The sequence below is a fragment of the Tachysurus vachellii genome, chromosome 24, assembly GCF_030014155.1.
Source record: "Tachysurus vachellii isolate PV-2020 chromosome 24, HZAU_Pvac_v1, whole genome shotgun sequence".
In the NCBI taxonomy this organism is placed as follows: domain Eukaryota; kingdom Metazoa; phylum Chordata; class Actinopteri; order Siluriformes; family Bagridae; genus Tachysurus; species Tachysurus vachellii.
Genome location: NC_083483.1, coordinates 3463450 through 3487917, shown reverse-complemented (window position 1 = coordinate 3487917; position 24468 = coordinate 3463450).

Below are 24468 nucleotides of genomic sequence, written 5' to 3'. Positions count from 1 at the left end.
CACAACTTAGATATCTGTAAATACTGCCATCACATTTTTGTCTATTTCTATTTTAATTTCTTAAATACAGTGTTCAAAGCCAGTTATCGCTCTTTTTTAGCTATACCAAGCTCCAAGTTCGTAACTGTTACGACCCCAAACGATGTTTAGGGGTATGGTTGGGATGTAACAATATGAAATGATTATAAAGTTAGATTTCTGGTGTGTATGTGGCAATCAACGACAAGGACAACAAATAGTGGGAAAAACCTGTCTCTATTATCATACAAATGGTGGTGACAAAAGTGGTAATATGTATGATATCTACAGAAACAAGATAACAAAAAAAACACAAAGGGGAAAAGAGCCATGAGCGGTGCCAAAACAAAGAAATTAGCAAAACAAAACTGTGCTAGCTTGAACATAACCCTCTAACCTGAACTACAAAGAAAAGTAATAAAAACAAATCTTCAGCGTCGATGACGCCCTACCTAACCTATACTTCCTATCCAAACAAAAGATACAGAGGGTGGCACGCGCTCCTACCCTAGTGTGTCTAATACAGAAAAGCTTACCTACGTGTTGCACAATGTATGTCACGTGACGTACTCACCTGTCCAGTTTTCCCCAAAATAAATAAAGTCATATCCATGAAGCGAAGAAACACAAACATCCAGATGCCGAACGAGTGACCCTCAAGTCACATACACAAAGTGACCCTCAAGTCACGTACACAAAGTGACCCGCAAGTCACGTACACAAAGTGACCCTCAAGTCACGTACACAAAGTGACCCGCAAGTCACGTACACAAAGTGACCCTCAAGTCACGCACACAAAGTGACCCGCAAGTCACGCACACAAAGTGACCCTCAATTCACGTACACAAAGTGACCCGCAAGTCACATACACAAAGTGACCCTCAAGTCACATACACAAAGTGACCCTCAAGTCACATACACAAAGTGACCCTCAAGTCACGTACACAAAGTGACCCGCAAGTCACATACACAAAAAAAAACTAACAAATTGGGATACATGAACAGTCTGACATACTAAAACCGAATGAACAACAATAGAGCCCTCTAACTAATTAGCACACATCTTCTTTCTCCTTCTGTTTCTGTCTCTGTTTCTGATTCTAATCCTGATTCTGATTCTGGTTGGTTGGTAGATCGACGGGTGATGTCACACAGGATAATGAAGATTGACAGGAGATGTCCAATGGTAGGATCTGAAAAGATAGATAGTGGAGCAAAGAGAGAGAGAGAGAGAACAAGAACAAGCAAAACAGCGAACCCACAAACATAGTTCGTAACACCCCTCCCCTTAAGACCAAACAACTGTTTGGTTTACAGTAACAAATGTGATTAGATATTAACGCTACACCCTGGAGAGTGCATCGGCTACAATATTCTCTGAAGAGGGAAACTCACTTTTGTGAATTAACACAAATTCATCCGCCGACACTGCGGCTTGAGAGAGGGAGTTTTCCTTCTGTTCGTTCAGGTAAACCACTACTTGCTCCGGGAGACAATTTTTAAATTCCTCCAGCAAAATTAATTCCCGCACTGAATTAAAATCAGTAACCTTGCTAGCAACACACCATTTGTCAAAGAGAATGCCCTTCTCTCTAGCAAACTCAACGAAAGTCTGATTAGACATTTTCTTATGATTTCTAAATCTTTGTCTGTATGCTTCAGGCACCAACTCGTAGGCGCGTAGAATAGCAGCTTTCAGTGTGTCATATTTTAAGCTGTCTTCTAAGGACAGAGTAGAGCAGATTTCCTGAGCTTTACCCATCAGACGACACTGTACCAAGAGAGACCAAACATCTTTTGGCCAACGGAGGGAAAGCGCAATGCGCTCAAATGCATTAAAATAAGAGTCCACCTCCGTCTCCCTAAAGTGAGGTACTAAAGCAATATGCTTGCTCACATCAAAGGTGGGTGAGGACAATCCGACCACCGGGGAAACATTTGGATCTGGAGCGGGAGTCTGTTGTGTAGCTGAGCTGGCAGCAATCTTCATCGCTTCCAGCTCGAGCTGTCGTAACTTTATTTGTTTCTCGACCTCTAACTCCATCCTGCGTATTTCTAATCGCATCTCAAACTCAGCGTGCCGAACTTGGGCTTCTAATTGTAACGGGGGTAGGTGGGACTTCAGTCGCACACCTTCTCTAGACCCAGTTGAGACGGGAGAGGACGGTTCAGAGAGTGGTAAGCCGGGCTTGGCGTCAGACTCCTCCTCGGCCTTAGCTATAGCGCGTTCCTCCCCGATGTTCTGCACATCCCTTAACAATGTCTGTCCCCCGGCATCAAGAGATTGCGTCTCCCAATTAGCCTCCTCATCATCAGCATCCCCAGTTAGGAGCAAAACATTTAACTCAGTCAAACCTTGTAATATTACCTGCTTAACTTCTTCTTTACGAGCTTGTCTGGCAACAGAGATTTCATAATGTGCCGCAATTGCAAATAAGTCATCCTTCCTGCACTTATTTAGCTGTTCTATGGTGGGAGCTTTAATAAATGACTGTAAATCAAACAAAGCCATGTTTCGATTATTAATTCCCACACAGCACACAGCAAGAAAAAAACAACAACACCACAACACTAATGCCAGTACCCCTAGTGGTAAAGCGCAAACCTACAAACTAGCCTATAGGCTCCCCACAACTATGCTGATGACGCCAACACACACCAAAAATTTTGAACATGGGAAAAACTATCCCGGACGAGCCCCCATTTGTTACGACCCCAAACGATGTTTAGGGGTATGGTTGGGATGTAACAATATGAAATGATTATAAAGTTAGATTTCTGGTGTGTATGTGGCAATCAACGACAAGGACAACAAATAGTGGGAAAAACCTGTCTCTATTATCATACAAATGGTGGTGACAAAAGTGGTAATATGTATGATATCTACAGAAACAAGATAACAAAAAAAACACAAAGGGGAAAAGAGCCATGAGCGGTGCCAAAACAAAGAAATTAGCAAAACAAAACTGTGCTAGCTTGAACATAACCCTCTAACCTGAACTACAAAGAAAAGTAATAAAAACAAATCTTCAGCGTCGATGACGCCCTACCTAACCTATACTTCCTATCCAAACAAAAGATACAGAGGGTGGCACGCGCTCCTACCCTAGTGTGTCTAATACAGAAAAGCTTACCTACGTGTTGCACAATGTATGTCACGTGACGTACTCACCTGTCCAGTTTTCCCCAAAATAAATAAAGTCATATCCATGAAGCGAAGAAACACAAACATCCAGATGCCGAACGAGTGACCCTCAAGTCACATACACAAAGTGACCCTCAAGTCACGTACACAAAGTGACCCGCAAGTCACGTACACAAAGTGACCCTCAAGTCACGTACACAAAGTGACCCGCAAGTCACGTACACAAAGTGACCCTCAAGTCACGCACACAAAGTGACCCGCAAGTCACGCACACAAAGTGACCCTCAATTCACGTACACAAAGTGACCCGCAAGTCACATACACAAAGTGACCCTCAAGTCACATACACAAAGTGACCCTCAAGTCACATACACAAAGTGACCCTCAAGTCACGTACACAAAGTGACCCGCAAGTCACATACACAAAAAAAAACTAACAAATTGGGATACATGAACAGTCTGACATACTAAAACCGAATGAACAACAATAGAGCCCTCTAACTAATTAGCACACATCTTCTTTCTCCTTCTGTTTCTGTCTCTGTTTCTGATTCTAATCCTGATTCTGATTCTGGTTGGTTGGTAGATCGACGGGTGATGTCACACAGGATAATGAAGATTGACAGGAGATGTCCAATGGTAGGATCTGAAAAGATAGATAGTGGAGCAAAGAGAGAGAGAGAGAGAACAAGAACAAGCAAAACAGCGAACCCACAAACATAGTTCGTAACAGTAACCAGTTCTCCAAAGTAGCACATTCCACAGAAACTACCCTTGCAAAGCTTTACATCTACCCATCATCAGCCCTTTGACCTTTCAGCAGCCTTCAGCACAGTCAATCACAAGACTCTCTTGTCCATCCAAGAGTCAGGAGTCTTCCGATTAGTAGCACAACATGGTGGTGGTTTATTTATAACCCGGAGGTACAGTTATTTCTGGTGATATAGAGGGAGTCTACAGCCATCAGCTCCATGACTACTATCCACTGGTGTCCCACAAGGCACAATGTTAAGTCCTCTTTGCCCCCACTTTCTCAATGAGGTCATATCCTTGCCTGGATTTTTAATACCACTACATTACTAATACCACTCAATTCATCCACTCATTTCATCCCACCAGCACTCTTGTTACTGCACAGGTCTCATGATATCTGGCAGATATCTCATCATGAATGAAAGCTCATTACCTAAGCTAAATTGTAAAAATCATTGAGCTGATGTACATCCCCACATGGTCTTTAACAATGCTTGCAACCTCAGGTAGTTCTTAACAACTATATCTCCTTCTTGCCTCACTAACAACGTTCAGGTTGCACCACCTTGTCTGTATGGTTTAACTGGACCCACCATCCTAAGATTTCCCTGGTATCCATGTGGAATAACCCCCTGACTATTCAAACAGCCGAATCACTGCTAGTCTTCAGACTAAAATGGCCCTGCATGCCCCCATGCACCCCCTGCAACTGATCCAGAATGCAGATGCTGGAGTTTGTCAACTTTCCTAACTTCTGCCACATCACAGCATTACAGTGCTCTTTTTAATGGCTCTCTCCAACTTCCCACATGTATACAAAGCCAAAAATGAACCTACCACCACCTACCTTAGAGTCTTATCACACCCTGTACTGCACTACCCTCCCTGCATTGTTTGACTTGATCCACCATCCCACAAGGTACAAAACTCTTCCCAGTCCTGGCACTCAAGTTGGATAAACTTCCCTTGACTATCCAAACAGCTGAATCACTGGAGGTCTATGGAGAAAGACTGCTTTTTATGTCACACCATTGTAATAGGTTCCCACATGTATACAAAACCAAAAAAGGTCTTTCTACCAACTAATTTCAGCCCTTTGTTTAATATTCAAAAAGAAAATCCCTTGAATTGGGTTTCAGATGAATGGTAATCTTGACCTCTCAGAACTCAGATTTTCTTATTCCTACAGTATATTCAGAATTCACAGTATTTTATTATCACTACTCCCTCTCCTTATCCTGACCTTGAAATGCCAGAAAAGCTTCCGTGGACACCAAACAAACAGCTTATCAAAATGCATTGAAAAAAACAAACCTGTGCATATTGTATTTCCCCAGACTCCATCGTGTTATTCAGACACACACCCATACAGACAACACACAGGTAGCGTGTTAATGTACTGGTTAAAAACTGAAATGTATTGTATACGATATCATGAACATCTCTGTATTTGACTTACAATGTTTGTTAAAATATATTTTAAGTGAAGACTTAATATGATACGGTGGTAGGAAAAATAAAAGGGTTAGGCCACACCCTTTCGCTATGATTGATAGATATAGAGGCCACACCCACTTCAATATGAAAGGCAAGCAATGAGGAGGGACCTGCTTCACTGTGACTAAAAGGCACCAAGGTCACACCCTCTTTCTGCATTTATTTCTCCATCCGTCCTTCATATTAATGGAAGATTTAGAAGGCAGTTTTGCTGTTTAGTTGTTATTTTGTTATTTTCAGGTCTTTGGGATTTTTAGTTTAGAACTGTAAATAAAATATTACTGCGAGTAAAATTAGCATTATAAGAGATCTGTGTGTTGAAAAAATGGGCATAGAGCAAAAACATAAACAACAAATTGTGTCTTTGGTATTTTTTTGATCATTTGACACCATTTAGTTAACGGTTTGCTTTATTCAGCTTAGTACAAGCACAATGTACTTCAGTGCTGAGCAGCGGGTGCTCCATATTTTTCAAAAATCTGACACTTTTAATCTGCCTACTTATCACAGATTTATATGTTTATTTGTGCCCTTCCTGGCTGAAACCAATCTCCTAAAGAGGTCAGATTTATTCTCTGTATTTCGGGCATCGATGCCAGGAAAAAGCAGAATGTCATTGCACTCTCAGTGGAGAACAGTAAGGAAATAAAAAAGGAGGAGTGCGCCAGCATGATATGGAGCTTCTTGTTTTTCATGAATGTCATCAAATATTAATACGAAATCGCACTTCTTTATAAAGACTAATCCTAAAAATATATACAGTATCACAACATTAAGCATGCAGAATTGTGACATGTGACATCACAACTGTAAACTCTCAGTGTAGTCTATAACATTTTAATCAGGATCACAGCGTATATAATGTTACAGTCTGGAGGATAAAGTGCCAATCCAAACTGATAAGTGTCAATCTAAACTATAGCATTCCAGTCAAAACTAGAATGTGTATAATATTACAATCTGGACTAGAATGTGCTCATATGAACCACAAAATGTCAGTTCAGACTACAGCTTGTTATGTGTAACTACACATTACTAAAACAGACTATAATTTTTCAATCCAGACAATAAGAGGTCAGTCAGATTATAATTTCTCAGGGAAGTCGTGGCCTAATGGTTACAGAGTTTGACTCCTAACCCTAAGGTTGGGGGTTCGAGTCTCGGGCCGGCAATACCACGACTGAGGCAATACCAACTGCTCCCCGGGCGGCACAGAATAAATGGCTGCCCACTGCCCCGGGTGTGTGTTCGCGGTGTGTGTGTTCACTGCTGTGTGTCCACTTTGGAAGGGTTAAATGCATAGAACAAATTCTCAGTATGGGTCACCATACTTAGCCGTATAAGCTAAATACCCCGTATGTCACATCTCACAAAATCTATACTATATAACACTTCCAGATTACAACCATTTAAGACGGACATTTATGTGTCAGACATCTGGAAAGAGATTCCGGACTATACCGATATATATGTTTCGATCCAGACAATAATTTCTAAATCTGTACAATATCTGTCAATCTGGATTTTAATTTGTCATCTATATGATAATTTGTCAATTTAATCTCTAATTCAATTTGTTAATCTGGGCTTTAATTTGTCAGTCTAGACTATAATTTGTCAGTCTATAAGATAATTTGTCAATCTGGAATATAATTTGTCGATCTAGATGATCAGTAAATCTCTAATTGAAATTGTCAGTCTGGACTATAATTTGTTGGTAGAGAATATAGGAATATGTGCATTAGCATATTAAACTGAATTATACCATTTAAACAACTAAACTAATGTATTACCGCATTTGAGACACATTTAATCATCTATATTCATTTTTTTAAATAAAAAAAAGAAGAACATGAGTTCATGTGCTTTTACGGCATTATTATGGAAGCTATCTGATTACATGTTTCTAATAAATGACTTGTGTTCTGAGGAGCTGCGGGGCAGGATGGAGATGGGATTTTGTTCAGTATTATACTACTGGGCTTTTCTTGTATTCATGAAGTGCACTGGGTTTGGACACTGGAGCTGAGGATTAGTGTTCAAGGAGCGCAGGGGCGAGGAAAAGGAAAGAACGGGTGAATGCGCAGGTCAGCATGTGTGTGTATGTGAGTGTGTGTGTATGTGAGTGTGTGTGTGTGTGTGGTGATAAATCCACATACTTTCTAAAGTAAAGGAGAAAAGTGCATGCACCAGCAACCAGAATTAAGATGTTTACACTCCTACTCTTAAATGAACATTCAAATGATCATTAATAAAAAATATTTTATATATATATATATATATATATATATATATATATATATATATATATATATATATATATATTTACTTCTAATAAGTAGAAGAAATAGAATCTAGAAATTGTTCTGGTGTGTGTCTATCTCAGAGGACCATCCCATAATATGCACCAGACCAAAGCAAAAAAAAAAAAATTACTGAGAGAAATAATGTTTCTGAAACAGAGAGAATCTGAGGGAGCAGATAAACAGAATCATTTGAGGAAACCATTCAAACACACACACACTCAAATACACACAAAACACACACTCTAACTCCCTTTCTCGCTTCATTGAATGGCTCATATAAATCCCCTCCCCTGAGGTCGAGCCCCTTCATCCTAACACACTTGCCTTGAAACCAACTGTGTAAGAGTGTGTGTGTGTGTGTGTGTGTGTGTGTGTGTGTGTGTGTGTGTGTGTGAGAGAGAGAGAGAGAGAGAGAGAGAGAGAGAGAGAGATTGATGGTGTGTTTAAATCAATGCTCCTCCTCCTGCTGTGACATAATCATCCCAGGTGGGTTTTATTTAATCTTCGATTGCCCCCATGCTGTGAAATCAGATATTACACACACACACACACACACACAAATATACATATTACACTTTAAAAGTGTGTATACATACAATTCTATGTTATTTAATTTTAGTGTGTTATTTGTCTGCGTTAGTGACCTTTAGTAAGTTGTGTGTCACATGACATGATAAAGTGCCCTCTAGGGTGCTGTTACTTGCGAGAAAACATACTATAGCAACATGCATGACAAAGTGCTTCCTAGGCCACCCTTCCAGTGGAGATAATAAGATGCCATGCCTTACAGTCTTACCTACAGATAAGGAAAAATGCTGAAGTGCCCTCCAGGCTGATCTTTTAGTGGAGAAATAAGATGCCATCCCTTACAGGCTCACCTACAGGCGAGGAAACATGACAAAGTGCCCTCTAGTCTGATCTTCCAGTAAAGAACATAGGATGCCTTGCCTTACAGGCTTGCTTACAGATAAGGAAACGTGACAAAGTGCTTTCCAGGCTGGCCTTCCAGTGAAGAAAATAGGATGTTATGCCCTATAGTCTCACATACAGGAGAGGAAATATAATGACTTGGCCTTTATTGCCCTTTAGGGTGCATTTTAGCCTGTTTAAAGAGGGTGTTTGTGTTACTGTACTTTAGTGTATAAGCAAACTTAATTCTGTGTTCATTTTAGTGTTTTAATTGTGCTTGTGTGTTCTTGAACTTTAGTGTGTGTGCGTGTGTGTTAACTTTAGAGCAGAAACCTAGGTCTGTTTTGAGAACCACTCTATAGGATTTTCCAGGTTAGCAAACATTGAATCCTAGCTAACAAGTCTAGCAATGCTCATAAGAGAACATTTATTTTAGTAAGCATCATAAACTTCCTAGAGAGACAGAAAGACTCCTAAAATGTCAGAAACATACAATAACCATAGTAGAATAGAAGAAAGGAGAAGAAACGTCTAGAGTCTTTGCTAGTTAGCTAGTTACTTTGGGTCAGCTTTTGTTTGAATTTGTTGTGATTTTTTTGTGCTATTTAATTTTTTTACTGTATAATTCTAAGCATAAACGACCATCAGGTGCCGTTAACAACAGATTTTAGGCTGCATCCAGTTTTATGGCCACATTTAATTTTACGAGGGTCTTTACAGAGATATCATGCCTCCCTTCAAAGCTGTTGCAACCATTTATCCATCAAGATAAATCAAACAAACAAACAAACAAATAAATAAATGAGACCTGACTTCCTGGGAAGGAAGTTAATAGATACCATAAAACTGTCTATGAGATTTAGTTTGTTAGCTGCACAAGGTAAGCGCTAATGCTCATTCTGATTGTGCTTCGAAAACATCAGTAATTTAGCTAATGTTAAATAAGCCATAGGGGCATGTCCTGGCTTTCATTCTTTCAAGCTAAATTGTATATAATAGCTTAAAGTAATATACTGTGACTTGTTTACATATAGAGAGATTATTGTGCAGCTAGCATGCTAATTCTTGCTTTTAATTAGCCAGATAATAAAACTATTAGAGATTTCAGCAGGCTAGCATAATTTTCTTGACGTGACAAAGTCGTTGGAGTGTTGCGGGTTTGTCACATTTGTTTTCTTTTTTTTCTCATCTAAAGACACACACACATACACACAGTCTTTCTCTTTCATCAACAGTGGCTCCAGTGTAAGTGTGTGTGTGAGCTGCATGTGTAAATCCCTTGAATTCATCAGCGCTGATAGGTGACTGATCTGAGATTACACTCTGCCAAAATGTGTGTTAAACCCTGTGTGAAACTAGCGTGCTAATAGCTAATAATTGTTGCTAGTCATGTGTAACCATGACAAGAAGCAAAAATTAAATAAAGAGTTAAGATGTGGTATACCACTAACTTTTGCTTCCTACCTGAACGAACACTTGTGTGTCACATGAAACTGTGAGAAATGCACATGCGCAATTTCAACTGGTGTCCCTCAAAGCTCAGTACTCACCCCACTTATGTTTGACTCGATTCCTGTTTTGTTCATGTTCATTCACTTCTTGTTGCTGTGGGAATTTGATTTAAACCTCTGGTGCTTGGTTACAAACCCATAAATTCAAATATGCACAAAGTTTTCTTTGATCCTTCTAAAGAAGATGGCTGTGTCTCAATCAGCTTGCTAGCTCCCTTGGTCGTGAGTCAATATATCAAGTACACAAGTTTCTGTAATTGTGCTTCAAGCTAGATTTTTCAAGGTAGATAGTGGAGTTTTTTTATTTTGTTAAATACCTAGAATACCTAGTTTTTTTTTCCTAAGCAGAGGAAGGCTTTGGAAAAACACTTAGCACGGACACTACCTGTTTTTTTTTGCAATGCATTATGTTTTTTTTTACACTAGAATGATACTGTGATTGAGAGAGAGGGAGAGAAAGAGAGAGGGAGAGAGAGCTTTTAAACAGGTCTTGGTCATGAGAACAAAATAAAATCAAAACAAATTGATGGACTCTGATATGGAACCTCTTCTGAATAATGTACGCTAGTTTTAGCTAGCTAATGAACATGAAAATGGAGGATTTTTTTTGTTTGTTTGTTTGTATTTTTTGGATTTTTAATGACACTAAAAAAGACATTTTAGTTTTAAGTTGTTAAAATGTGCGAATAATAATTTTGTCTGAATCATAATAATTAGAATTTTCGCTACACGGTTAAAGCTTGACAAAAACGACAGAATATTTGCCTATATGGCTCATGACTGATTTGTAACCAATAAATAGAATCATTTGAAATGAATCCAGTGACAGAATAATGATACTTTGGCAGAGTTTAATAAGCAGGATAGATATACAGAGATATAAACACACACACACACACACACACACACAGATCTGAATGACTCAACACACCTCGTTAATTACACACACTGTGTTTTACAGCAGCGCCAAAAATAACACAACGTGAACAAAAGTGGAAAACGCAGACACACACACACACACACAAACACACACACACTCACGCTTGGCATAAACGATCTAAACAGTTGCACAATTCGCCAAACACAAAGTGCTGCCTTTCGATTCCTGGAACAAAATGAACAGGGTTTGGCACGGAGGTGTGAAAAGGACTGCCTGCCAAGAGTGTGTGCATGTGTGTGTGGTTGTGTGTGTGTTTGTGTGTGTGTGTCATTTTCACTCTTTCCATGAATAGCATTCACAATAGAACAATTGCCATTCATTTACACGCACTCACAAACCATAACCTGCACACCATCACTGTGTGTGTGTCTCTGTGTTCTTGTGTATGTGTAAGTGTGTCTCTAGGTATGTGTGTATTTGTCTCTCTGTGTATGTGTACTGTATGCGTTCATGTATGTGTGTATTTGTGTGACTCTCTGTGTATGTGTATGCGTTCATGTATGTGTGTATTTGTGTGACTCTCTGTGTATGTGTATGCGTTCATGTATGTGTGTATTTGTGTGACTCTATGTATATGTGTGTGTATGTTTCTATGTATGTGTTCACATATATGTATATTTGTGTCTCTATGTACTGTATGTGTGTTTGTGTGTATCTGTGTGTCTCTATGTATATGTATGTACAGTATGTATGTATGAGTATATTTATGTGTACATGTGTGTGTATATATGTGTATACAGACTGTATACTTGTCGGCGCTACAGTATTTGTTGTATCAGCCCTGTAGTGGGGCGTATTGTATTGTATGTCTGAACTGTTTGCACCAGGTTACACATCATACACCTTGTGTGGCTGAGATAAATCCTGAGCTCTGTGTTGTCTTACAGTATGTACAGTAGCTTTGTGTTTTTTTGCAGCACTATGGTCCTGGAGAAACGTTGTTTTATTTTACTGTGTACTGTGTCAGATATATATGGGTGATCTGACAATAAAAAAACTATAACTTATAGACTAGGCTTATATATGTGTGTGTGTGTGTGTTTGTGTACACACACTTACACTCATATAGAACAGTATCTCTGTTCATTCATGTAATTATCCAACCAGCCAGTAATCTAATGCAGGTCCAGTGCATCAGAAGAGTCTTTCTTGTATACGGTATATACATAAAATGATGCAGAAAAAAAAGCGGGCATCAACCAGGGACTTTGCAAGAAAGAAATAAAGAAAGAAAGAAAATCCCATTGTTGGTTGAAGCTGATAGAACGTCTATTCTTGCTTAAATAGCCACACTTTCCATCTTTGGTGAGCAGAAAGCCATCACAGAAACACGTGGGGGTTTGAGGAAGCAACCCTCTAATAATCCAAACTAGCAATTTAGACTGAATTCATTCATATGCAGAAACGAACGCATTCACACTTCGCATTACTTCACTTCACTTCACATCATCGTCATGAAAGTTCAAACCAAACCTATGCCATGGCCACAGCCTATCGACAACATGGAGACTGAAGCTACAAGCTGATGTAGTTGAAGATTATAAAATGAGATGAAAGGCTGTTGAGCTGTTTCCAGCTGGATGGTTTTAAGACAGAAGTTTGCGTTTCCTTCCATTTGGTTTAAACGACTACGATTGCGAGTTTTAGTCTGATGGACACATTACATCCAATATGACTTGATATATGAAGCTGAAGAAGGGAATAAAAACGGCACTAGGTATAAAAACGTCTGGAACAGCAGACGTCTGTATAAATTCACACACCGATGATAAACGTCAGACTAAATATCACGGCTTTCAGGAAGAAGGATTATTGTGGATGCTTTATATAGACCACGACAGCTCCTGATTCATTCCTACTACAAATTTATTTATTTATTTTTTTTGTTTGTTTGGTATTGGAGATTTCTTTATTTAAACTGTCTGTATTGTTTACTTTTTTTACTGTCTGAAAAAAAATAATATATATATTTTTAAATAAATAATAATAAAAATCATAATAACCTAAAATTATAACCATAGTGGGTGTGTGTTTGTCTTTGTGTGTGTGTGTGTGTGTGTGTGTGTGTGTGTGTGTGTGTGTGTGTGTGTGTGTGTGTGTGTGTGTGTCCGGGCTCAGTCATGCTACCGCAGCGCCCCCTAGTGTTAGAGTGTGACGTTTAACAGTCAAATTTTTTAACTCATTTTTTAAATAAAATGTTATTAATAATAATAAAAAAGCCATTTTATATTTTTATAGCATTTAATTAAATTATGCATCTGATTTCTATAAATGTTTACACGTATAACCTTTTATAAAATTATGATTATTATTATTATTATTATTGTTATTATTATTATTATTATTATTATTATTATTATTATTATTATTATTATTATTATTGTTATTAATTGATTAATTAGTTTGTTTGTTTATTTGTTTGTTTTGCGGTTCTGGTGAAGAATGTATGTCTTAATGAATAATCACTGAGGGGGAAAAAAGATTTTCTTTTTTCCTTTTATTCAAATAATTGGAAAGAAAGAAAGAAAGAAAGAAAGAAAGAAAGAAAGAAAGAAAGAAAGAAAGAAGTATACATCTAAGAGAAAATAAAAATAATGCAAGCAAGAAACAGAATGAGGTCAAGGCAAGTGTGGAAAAAGGAAAGGAAAAAACAGACAAAAGGAAAGAAGAATGAAGAGAAAGGAAAGAGCGTCTGCTGCTCTGCAGACTGACTCGGCCACAGCACATTGTTTCTGTCCTCTACACTCTGAGTGAACTGTACTGGAGACAAAGCATCTGTTTGTTTGTGTATTTATTTGTTTGTTTACTTGTTTACGTGTTGTGAACAGGTGGCCTGGTGGTCCTCGGGTGGTTGAATGTGTCAGCCAGGTGGTACACAGTGTTCTGTTCTGAGTGTGTGTGTGTGCGCATATGTTTGTGTCAAACGACAGCACAGAGTTTTAGCTGCATTAGCCAGTCGCCTCATCATGCTAATAAGAGGAATTTGTTAACTTTGGGTGACTTTATGTCTTTTTTTCCCTCTCTGAAGTTTCTCTTAATGAGGTCAATAAACACAGAGAAATCTGACCACAGGCCAAAGCCAACCTGTTTATTTCTCATCTTTGATTTATAAGCTTTTGTTTTGTAAAAATCTACCTTGATGATTTCCTGTCAAAAATTACTACTGGACTTTGTAATATTTCTTGGTTTGGGATTAGTCAGAAAGATCTGATTGGGTTCTAAACTTTAGCAGCTACATGTGTTCACACTAAATGATATCATAAAGATATAGCAACGCAGGCGTCAGTAGTGATGTGGCCTCACTGCTCACAACACCCACTGTTTATGAACCACGACTACTAGGCCCAGGGATTCAGCTTAGCCTTAAACACTAATAAGGTGATGGCATCAAGTGCACAAAAACACTATGACATCATGTGCATATGAAACTCTATGACATCACACATGTACGCAACTCTATGACATCACAGGTGTACAAAACACTATGACATCACACATATACAAAACTGACATCACAGGTGTACAAAACATTATAACATCACAAGTGTATACAATTCTATGACATAATGTGTACAATATGACACAACTTAGAATGACAGAAACAAGCAGTTTAACAAAATGAAAGAGAAATAAAGTAAGAAAATGACAAAAGCGCTGACAAAGCAAAACATGACATACACAAACAGGAAGAAAGAAAGAAAGAAAGAAAGAAAGAAAGAAAGAAAGAAAGAAAGAAAGAAAGAAAGAAAGAAAGAAAGAAAGGATAATACAAAAATAATAAACAAACATAAGGAATACAAATTTCTCATAGAACACAAATACAAGCTCATAGAATTAAGTAGAAATCTTTTAAAAAATTGAGTGAGTATGAATGAGGCAAAATAACTTGACATTTTTGTTGTTAAATCATTTATAAAATAAAATGAACAGACAGAAAATGAAAATAGGAAGGAATTAAAAAAAAAGAAACTCAAAGATGCAAACAAAAAAGAAGTCAAATTAAATGACATTTTTAAAGGGAGAAAAATCAAAAAGCAATTGAAAAAAAAATAAAAAAAGAAGAAAAACAAAACAGAAAAAACAGGAAAACAAACAGAGGAAAGAGAAAAACAGTAAAAAGAAAAATGAATAGCTCAGCAATAAAAAGAATACATAAAAGTAGAAAATAACGAAAGAACAAAGACAAAGGGGAAAAAATGAAGAAACAAAAATAAGACATAACACAGTGACATCACTGTCTATGATTTAAACATCACACTGTTTAATAATGTTTTACTCATGGTTAATTTACCTAACCATCAGAGAAAAGATGACCACACCAACTAGTTACTTACACACACACACACACACACACACACACACAATTTCAGATGTCCATCAACTTCATATCACTCTCGAGCACAATTTGTCAATTAAGAAGCTGTAAACAAAACTCTGTGTGTGTGTGTGAGTGTGTGTGTGTGTGTGTGTGTGTGTGTGTGTGTGTGTGTGTGTGTGTGTGTGTGTGTGTGTGTGATTTCCCAGGATGTCATTCTGCAAACTGCAAATATTTGAAGCGGGAGCCAGGTTTCTCTCCGACTCATTAAACTCGGTATTTACTCAACACACATTTTACTCTGTGTGTGTGTGTGTGTATGTGTGTGTGTGTGTTCTCAGGACATTACTCGTCCTCGTCAGCATTAATTACAGCTACCGATGAAAATTGAGAGGATGTAAACATGGCAGCCAAAAAAAGGCTCTGATTTATGCTTTAATTGCTTCACTTGCCGTTTTGTTTCGTCTGTAGAATTGTTTCTATTCATTTAATGCATATTTATTTTTGTTTGTATAAAATGAATGATATAAAATAATCTAACATATTGAATTAATTAAATATAATAACTATTTTAATATAAAAAATATATAAAACCTATAAATCTAATATAAAATATAACCTTGTTTCATTGCTATTTTATATTTTCAAACCTAAAGCTAATTGAATATACATTTATATTTATTCATTTATTTAATGTTTTTATTAGAATTCTGCTGAATTATTTACAATGTGTTATTCATTTACTGCATATGTATATTTTCTAAAAAAAATCTTTTAGATTTTATTTTATTTGTTTAATATTTTATAATATTTTATTTCCATTATTACCTTTTACTTTCTATATCTAAAGTACAAATCTGATAAATAAAAAAAATATATATGTATTATTATTATTATTATTATTATTATTATTATTATTATTTTATTATTATTATTATTAATAATAATAATAATAATAATAATAATAATAATAATAATAATAGTATTATTATTAATAATAATTTGTCTTTTTTATTTAATGCCTTTTTACAGAATATAAAATATAAAATTTGAATTTTTGTTTTTCATATTTATTTTACATTTTCATATTTATTTAACATTTTAACATTTAATACTTTCTTAGTATCTACATTCATTCAGGGTTAGCAGTTAATGTACACTTGTTCACTTGTAAGTACACTAGAACACTAGTGCACTTTAATGTTCTGCCCTGATTAGTTATACCATATTAAGCCAGCAGGGGGCAGTGTGACCATACACTTAATGCTCTCTTCTACTGTGTATGAAATACAGGCTTTTTTTCTACACATATTTGTAAGTGTACATTCATAATTCTTATTTACAGTAATTAGCTGCTTATTTGTATTATTATGTTTATTAAACTTTACAAAATTTTAGAAATTAACAAAAATAGTCTCATCAATATAACACTAGCCGGTACGCTAGCAAAACCCTGCTAGTTAACATAATGTAAACAGTCAACATAAACATTAAAAAGTCAACATTAAATATTAAAACATGAAATAAACAATAAAATTCGCTGATTCTTATCATTACTTTCAAAATTCATCAGCTTGTGTATGTATTCTATAGTTAGCTAAGCTGACAAGCTAATTTGCCAATCTAAGCTAAACTATCTTGTCAGTTTTTCTACAAACATTACACAGCTACATTAGCTTGCTAGATTTGATATTTATACAAAAAAAAAAAAAAAAAACTGTTCACAAAGAGGCCATGATTTAATATGCCAGTTAAACTAACAGTTTACTAATTAGCCTCAGTGATGTTATTTAGCATTTATTTTACCCATGATAAGTGTTTAACCTTTGTTACAGGCTACTATAAGCATTTTGTTTTGGGTAGCCATTTGTGTAACCTTTTTTTTATCACTATAGTTGCTAATGCCAACTTCTGCACTAATTAGCAAGCTATTGTTACACAGTTAGAGCAAATGATAAAATGAGAAACGTTAAAAATTGGTTTTAGTAAAATTATTGACCATAATATATTCTTTAGACAAATGATATTTCTATCTAAGGGGATTTAAAATCATTGGAAATTTGTATTAAAAAACAGTTGGAGTATGACCAATAAAGATGCATTCTGTCATCCTGGCATCTGTTTGCTTTACGTAGATCAGTCGAGGGTAAAGGAATATCTGGTAAGTACTGGTTGCTCCCTGCATGTGAGTCTTTTGGGTTAAGAGTAGGGTAGCTGGACCCATTAAAAATAAATAAATAAATAAATCAAACAAATCCCAGCCCATGGTCTGGTAGAGCTTTTTTGGCATAATTCTCAAAGATGGTGTAAAGGCAGCCTTTTTAAAGCTGATAGTGAAGCATGCTGCTATTGGACTGTTTTTTATAGAATAGAAGCTGTTATTCTGTCACATATACTGTACATTACAGCACAGTGAAATTCTTTTTTTGCATATCCCCACTTTGGAAGTTGGTTCAGGTTCAGCCATGATACAGCACTCATGGAGCAGAGAGGGTTAAGGTCATTGCTCAAGGGCCGAACAGTGGCAGCTTGGAAGTGCTGGGACTTGAACCCCGAACCTCCAATCAACAACCCAGAGCCTTAAGATTTTCAGAGTCCATTGTGCTAACCATTGTATTACACTATGAAACCCCCAGCTGGGACTGAGGCTCTAGTCATGCCAAAAAAGACAGCTCCAAATTCCAATCTATTTAAGCTCAAATCCTGCAGGTATTTGTTAGAAAGATGAAGCAAAAAAAGGTTCTCTAGCAAAATAACCTTTTCTTTGGCATGGGCTAGTCAGCGCTCATCAAAATCTTGAAGCGTGTACTACACAGATTTGAAATATTTTTTGCAAGGCAAGGAAGAGTTTTACTATTACTACTGGTAGATTTATACCAAAAAATCAATGCCAACGGGTTACACTGAGACTCCTATATGATGTCACCACATACAGTAGGAAGCCCCTACATTTCAATTTTGGCTTTTCCTTCAGGAGACAGTTGATTCAGCATATTCCTGTTCCCTCAGGACCTCGTTTGTAGAGATTCTGAAACAAAAGGCTGGTGGAAAAGATGATTTGATTGAAGAGATTTGAAGTGCAGCTTCTATACCAAGTTCACCAATCTGCCCCCTGCTCCCACTTGCCCCCTGGTACATGCACCAGGTCTTACAATCACCTTACACCCATAAGGCTTGTTTCTACAGTGACTCGAAGAGCATTATACATTCATTCACTGACTAGACCATCTCAGGAGCTATAGCGTTTGCTACAGTATACCTCTTAAATGCAAAAGAGATTTTAAATGACTTTTATGCCAAGTATCATCACAGAGATGAAGAAAAAGTTCATCTGTCATGTCAATTTTACTGCTCTGACTCCTACCTCCACTTGCCAAAAGGCTTATTTTTTGGGGCAAACCCTTGATGAGTGATACATTTATTCACTGACTAGACCTCAGGAGACATAGATACTGATATACTGCTCTGCTGTGGAGTTTCTTAAATAGGGTGGTGGTGCAAAAGAGATTTAAAATGTTTTATGGTAAATATCATCACACAGGTAAAGAAAAATTTCAGCTGCCATGTCAAGTTCACCTTTCTGCCCTTCCACCCCCCACTCCCACGGCATATGCAGCCAGCTCTTACACACACTTTACTGCCACAAGTCTTATTTTTTGGGTAGACTCTTGATGAGAATGATACGTTCATCCGCTGACTGGGACTCTGCAGGATCTCTAGCTTCTGATATACTTCTGTCCTGCTTGTCCAGTAGCAGACATATCTTGATACAGTAAATTTGTCATCATGGCTATTTAAAGAATTATCTACAGTTCTTTATACACAATTGGAGGTACCTCATTATCCCCTTGAATCTGTTCATCTGCAAAGCATCTGTGACTGCTTTTTGACCGAGCCCTGCGTTATTACATGACCAATTTGGGGTATTTTGTGTACAATATCAGTAGAGTCCTTCTTAGAAATATTTTTAGCTGTTTCATGAGGTCAATGGTAATTTTTAAAGTTTTAAAGTGCCTCAACAGAGACATTTAGAAAAAGATTTCAACTGGTTCAACATACTGCATCATGCACTTCAATATGACGGGAGAGAGTTGCTTTACAGGCAGCATGTAAAGCAGCTCTCTCCTGTCATATGTAAGTGCGACTCTCTCAAAGTAATTATCATCAATGTTTTAAACGATTCTGCTTTACTCATTTTTTCTGATTGGCTTGGTCAGTCACTCATGGAGAAAACATACTACAACAAATCTAATATTAAAAGTTTTGATAAACATATTACCTGTATTTTATTTGGGGAAGTTGTGGACTAATGGTTAGAGAATTTGACTCCTAACCCTAAGGTTGTGGGTTTGAGTCTCGGGCCAGCAATACCACGACTGAGGTGCCCTTGAGCAAGGCACCGAACTCCCCCAACTGCTCCCCGGGCGCCGCAGCATAAATGGCTGCCCACTGGTCCGGGTGTGTGTTCACGGTGTGTGTGTGTTCACTGCTGTGTGTGTGCACTTTTGATGGGTTAAATGCAGAGAACAAATTCTGAGTATAGATCACGATACTTAGCTGTATGTCACGTCACTTGTCACTTGTTATTTCATTCACCATCTTTTGGCAAGGTAACTTAGCTACAGTAGGTCGACTGCTTAGCTAGCTTAGCTAACAATATGACACATACACAAGCCTGTCATTTTCACTGTACCACTATATCAGATGCTAATGTTAGCTAGCTGTGTGGGTGCTAGCATCTGATTAGTGTTAGCTTGATTAGGCTACTTTATTCATTCATTCATTTCTAACGCTTATCCGAACTATCTCGGGTCACGGGGAGCCTGTAACTATCTCAGGCGTCATCGGGCATCAAGGCAGGATACACCCTGGATGGAGTGCCAACCCATCGCAGGGCACACACACACACACACACTCTCATTCACTCACACACTACGGACAATTTTCCAGAGATGCCAATCAACCTACCATGCATGTCTTTGGACCGGGGGAGGAAACCGGAGTACCCGGAGGAAACCCCCGAGGCACGGTGAGAACATGCAAACTCCACACACACAAGGCGGAGGCGGGAATCGAACCCCCAACCCTGGAGGTGTGAGGCGAACATGCTAACCACTAAGCCACCGTGCCCCCAGGCTACTTTATTATGTTTGTTTATTTATGCAGGTTTTGTTTTGTTATTCCATCAAGACATCAAATTTAATTTAAATGCTTACAAGTCTAAAATGTTTATATTTGCTTATTCTTTCAGCACTTTCTGATCTGGTCTCAAAACACATTCTTTATACACTAATAATCTAGAAATATGCATTACTTGTTGATATGCCAATGCCTTCTGGGTAAGTAAACAACCTGAACATGGGTAAGGAGGGTTCTCAATTAAGGGCAAGTGGAGATTTGGTACATGTACAAGGCAGCTTTAAAAATTATTTAAACTGTGACTGGAATTCCGACCTTTGTGTATGTTTTCCATGAAACTGGAGTCTTATAAAGAGCTCATAAAGCCCCATAGAACAACAGCGTGTGTGTGTGTCTGTGCGTTTCTGTGTCCACTTTTCCATCCCTCTGGACATTTCTTTTGTCTGAGACACAAAGCCATTCCCTGTAATCGGAGACACCACCTGGCCAATCAGCAAACAGCTCATTCATTTTTAATTAAAACCCAGCAATTAAACTACAAACAGGAAATTTCAGAGCTTTTGAAAACACACACAGAGCGGAATACTAATATAATAAACACCGGCTGCTTTTCAAAAGGTGACGGCATGCTATCAAATGATCTCTGCTCAAATGACGTGTGCCTGCGTGTGTGTGTGCCTCGAGGTTTTAATACCACACCGCACAAAGTGCTGTGTGTTAAACCCAGAACACACCATGTGATTGTCATCAGTACCCATCTGAGGAGGAACAGCATCATACTCTCCCTGAAACTTCAGCACAATTCTTTCTCTCCCACGTTCGTTACACACGTGCAAGTTAGCAAATGTACAACAAATCTCACAATTAGTTTCTACTTTGCATCATTAGACCTAATGCATCATTAGTTAGGCCGTTATTTGAGATTGAGCGATTATGTTGCATAATTAGCTGTAATTGCTTGCTATGTTGCCAATTAAGTGTAAATAAATGTTGATAAAATTATAAAATGTTCATAATTAGCTGTTATTGTACATAATTAGCAAATATATTGCATTATTAACTATTTTATAATTAGTTATGTCACACAATAAGCGAGCTTATTACGTAATAGTTTTACACATTACATAGTTAGATTTTATAATTAGACCTTATGACACAATTTGTAATTATGTTGCATTAATTGTATTAGTTATGTCATGTAATTGCAGGCTATGTCACATAAATAGCTACCTTTGTAGAATAAGTAAGTTATGTCATGTGATTAGCAACATTGGTGCAAAAATGATTCTGTTATGTCGCCTAGTTGTTCACTATGATACGGAATTATTTGTGTTGATGAGTTTAATCTTCTAGGTTGTAGAATGTGTTAAAGGGTTTTTTTCCTCTGAAGGAAGGTTTTTTCCTCCTTCTGGTTTGTGACTGGCTCACCGAATATTACTGGGGCAACTGGGACAGCTGTCAATCCACAGAAGCAGAATGTAGCTGTGTGCGGTAGAGGAGGTGTTTATCAGCAGGATTAAGGACCTGTGCTGAGCTCGGATTCCACCTCCCGTTAACCAATCATCATCCGCATCAAATCAGCTGCATCGCACAAAACCAATAATAAGTGCTTCCTTCCTTATCTGCCAGCGTGATAAATTACACAGCCAGAATAAAGCGAATAAGAAGCTGGAGTGGAGATGGATATCAGAAAATGAAATATAACACACATACGGCACGGCGCTCACATCCTCCAGCGTTTTTAATAAAGGTGATACGTTCTACTTTTCCACAGCCACCAGTTTTTTTTGTTTGTTTTTTTGTTTTTTTTTGCAATATTTTACAATATACACTACAATACAGTATTTCTAAAAGCATGCCTCAATATTGTCAACATAAACTTGCTGGCCATTTTATTAGTAAAAGTAAAAAATCAAAGAACAGAACGAAACAACGGAACATACAACAATGTTGCTACTGGATGCTGCACACTGCAGAGGTGGGAATTTTCCTTTGGGCAAAATGTTCTTACCAGCTACTTGATTGTGCAACAGTTTTATTCTATTATGATTTGACTGTGGTCTGGTTTCCAGATGGAGAATCAGGGGCAACTTGGCCAGGGTGGGATAACCGGAACAGGGTGTGAGGCAGGGCCTGGAGGTGGGACTGAAGCAGGGCCAAAGGTATGGACATGGCCTGGTAATAAAAGAGGGCTCGGGGCATGTACATGGCCGGGATTCGAACAGGGCCTGAGGCAGAGCTTGGTACCGAACATAGGAGAAAAGAACATTGGCCTCAGCGTAGAACAGGGCTTGGAAAAGAACCTGACACGGGTTGAAAAATGGCATGGAAGGTGTGGGAAAAGGTCTTGGAATACTACAATACCACCCTGTCAGCCTCGTCATGATGTGTGTCCATGTCATCCCATGAAGTTTTGGAGGGAAGGAAGCCACCAGTTGCTGATGTAGGTGATGAAAGGCAGAGCTGGTATGCCAGTCATGTTAAGATGCTTCTTAAGGTATGTACTAGGATCCCCAAACCCCCAGTTCACAATTTCAACACTTTGCCCATCAGGCAGGACAGCTGGAACCCAGGGCACCATTCCACCTTGGGCTTGGGGTCTGCTATGTTTGAAAAGTAGATTTTAGACTGGAGCAGAAACCCAGAGAGCCTATCATTGCTGAAGAGGGCAAAGGTCCCAGGTCTGGTTTAGTCCACTACTTGCCCATTCTTACATGCCACTCTTGCCCTTCTGCTGCATCCATGGATGGCGAAGTGTTCAATCACAGTGCGTTCAGGAACAGATGCAGGATGTGAGGACACTACAGAAGGTTCTTCATTATTTTCAAAAACAAAGTAAGTCTGATACAAAGCAAAATCTGGTCAGGAACAGGAGACTCGGGGGACTAAACTTAGCTTGACAGAAAAGTTACCACTTAAACGAAAACTCAGTAATTACAGGAAACGTGCAAAACCTGGTCAGGATTCTACAAAAAAAACAGGAAGCAAGGTGTCACTGTCACATTGGCCCTATATTCCCAGGGCCCTATGTCTCCTCCATCACTTCTTTTTCATATCAGTTCAGACAGATGCCATCTCAGTTCTCTGTTATCTCAGTTCTGTTACCGCAGCCATATATCATCTTAGCCCTTTATTATAAGACCCTATGTAAGCTTGACGCTATGTCACTTAAGCTTTATTTCACCTTATTTGTATATTCCCAAGGCTCTATGTCATCTCAGCTCTATGTCTCTTCAGCCTTTTTTCACCTTTGCTCTATTATCCCAGGGCCTTGTGTCACCTGTGCCTTTTACCCTAGAGTTCTATGATTTCTTAGCCCTATGTCATCTCTTCCTTTTATTCCAGGGCCCTATGTCACTTCAGCCTAATGTCACATTGGCCCTATATTTTAAGGGCCCCATGTTACCTTAGCATTACCCCACCTGTGCTATATGGCACTTTCACTTTATATCTCAGCCTTTTCTTGGCTCTATATCACCTCAGTCCTGTGTCATCTGAGCCTTTTATGACCTTTGTCCTACGTTCTCGGAGTCCTCTGCCACCTTGGCTTACATAGTCTGTTCCTGAAGCAGCTAATACACTCATACAACGAATATGTCTATGAAGATAAACATTTGCAGGTTTGTCTGTTTGTATGAAACAGATTTAGTGCTAGTCTTGCAACTTGAGTGTGAAATTAAAGAAAATGATTGATCAATAGGAACATGGTGGAAGTTTCATTTCTGCAAGTGTATTAAAGAGAAAAAGAGAGTTCAGTGAACCGACCTTGAAGAGCACTACTGAGCTCGAAGATATTGACATATTAGAGACGGAATGGAGAAGGTGATGTAAAAACTCCATGATGTAACAATTCCTGTTGGGACTTGACAGGCCAAAATATAAAAAAGAAAACAATAACTCCTGTGTGTGTGTGTGTGTGTGTGTGTGTGTGTGTG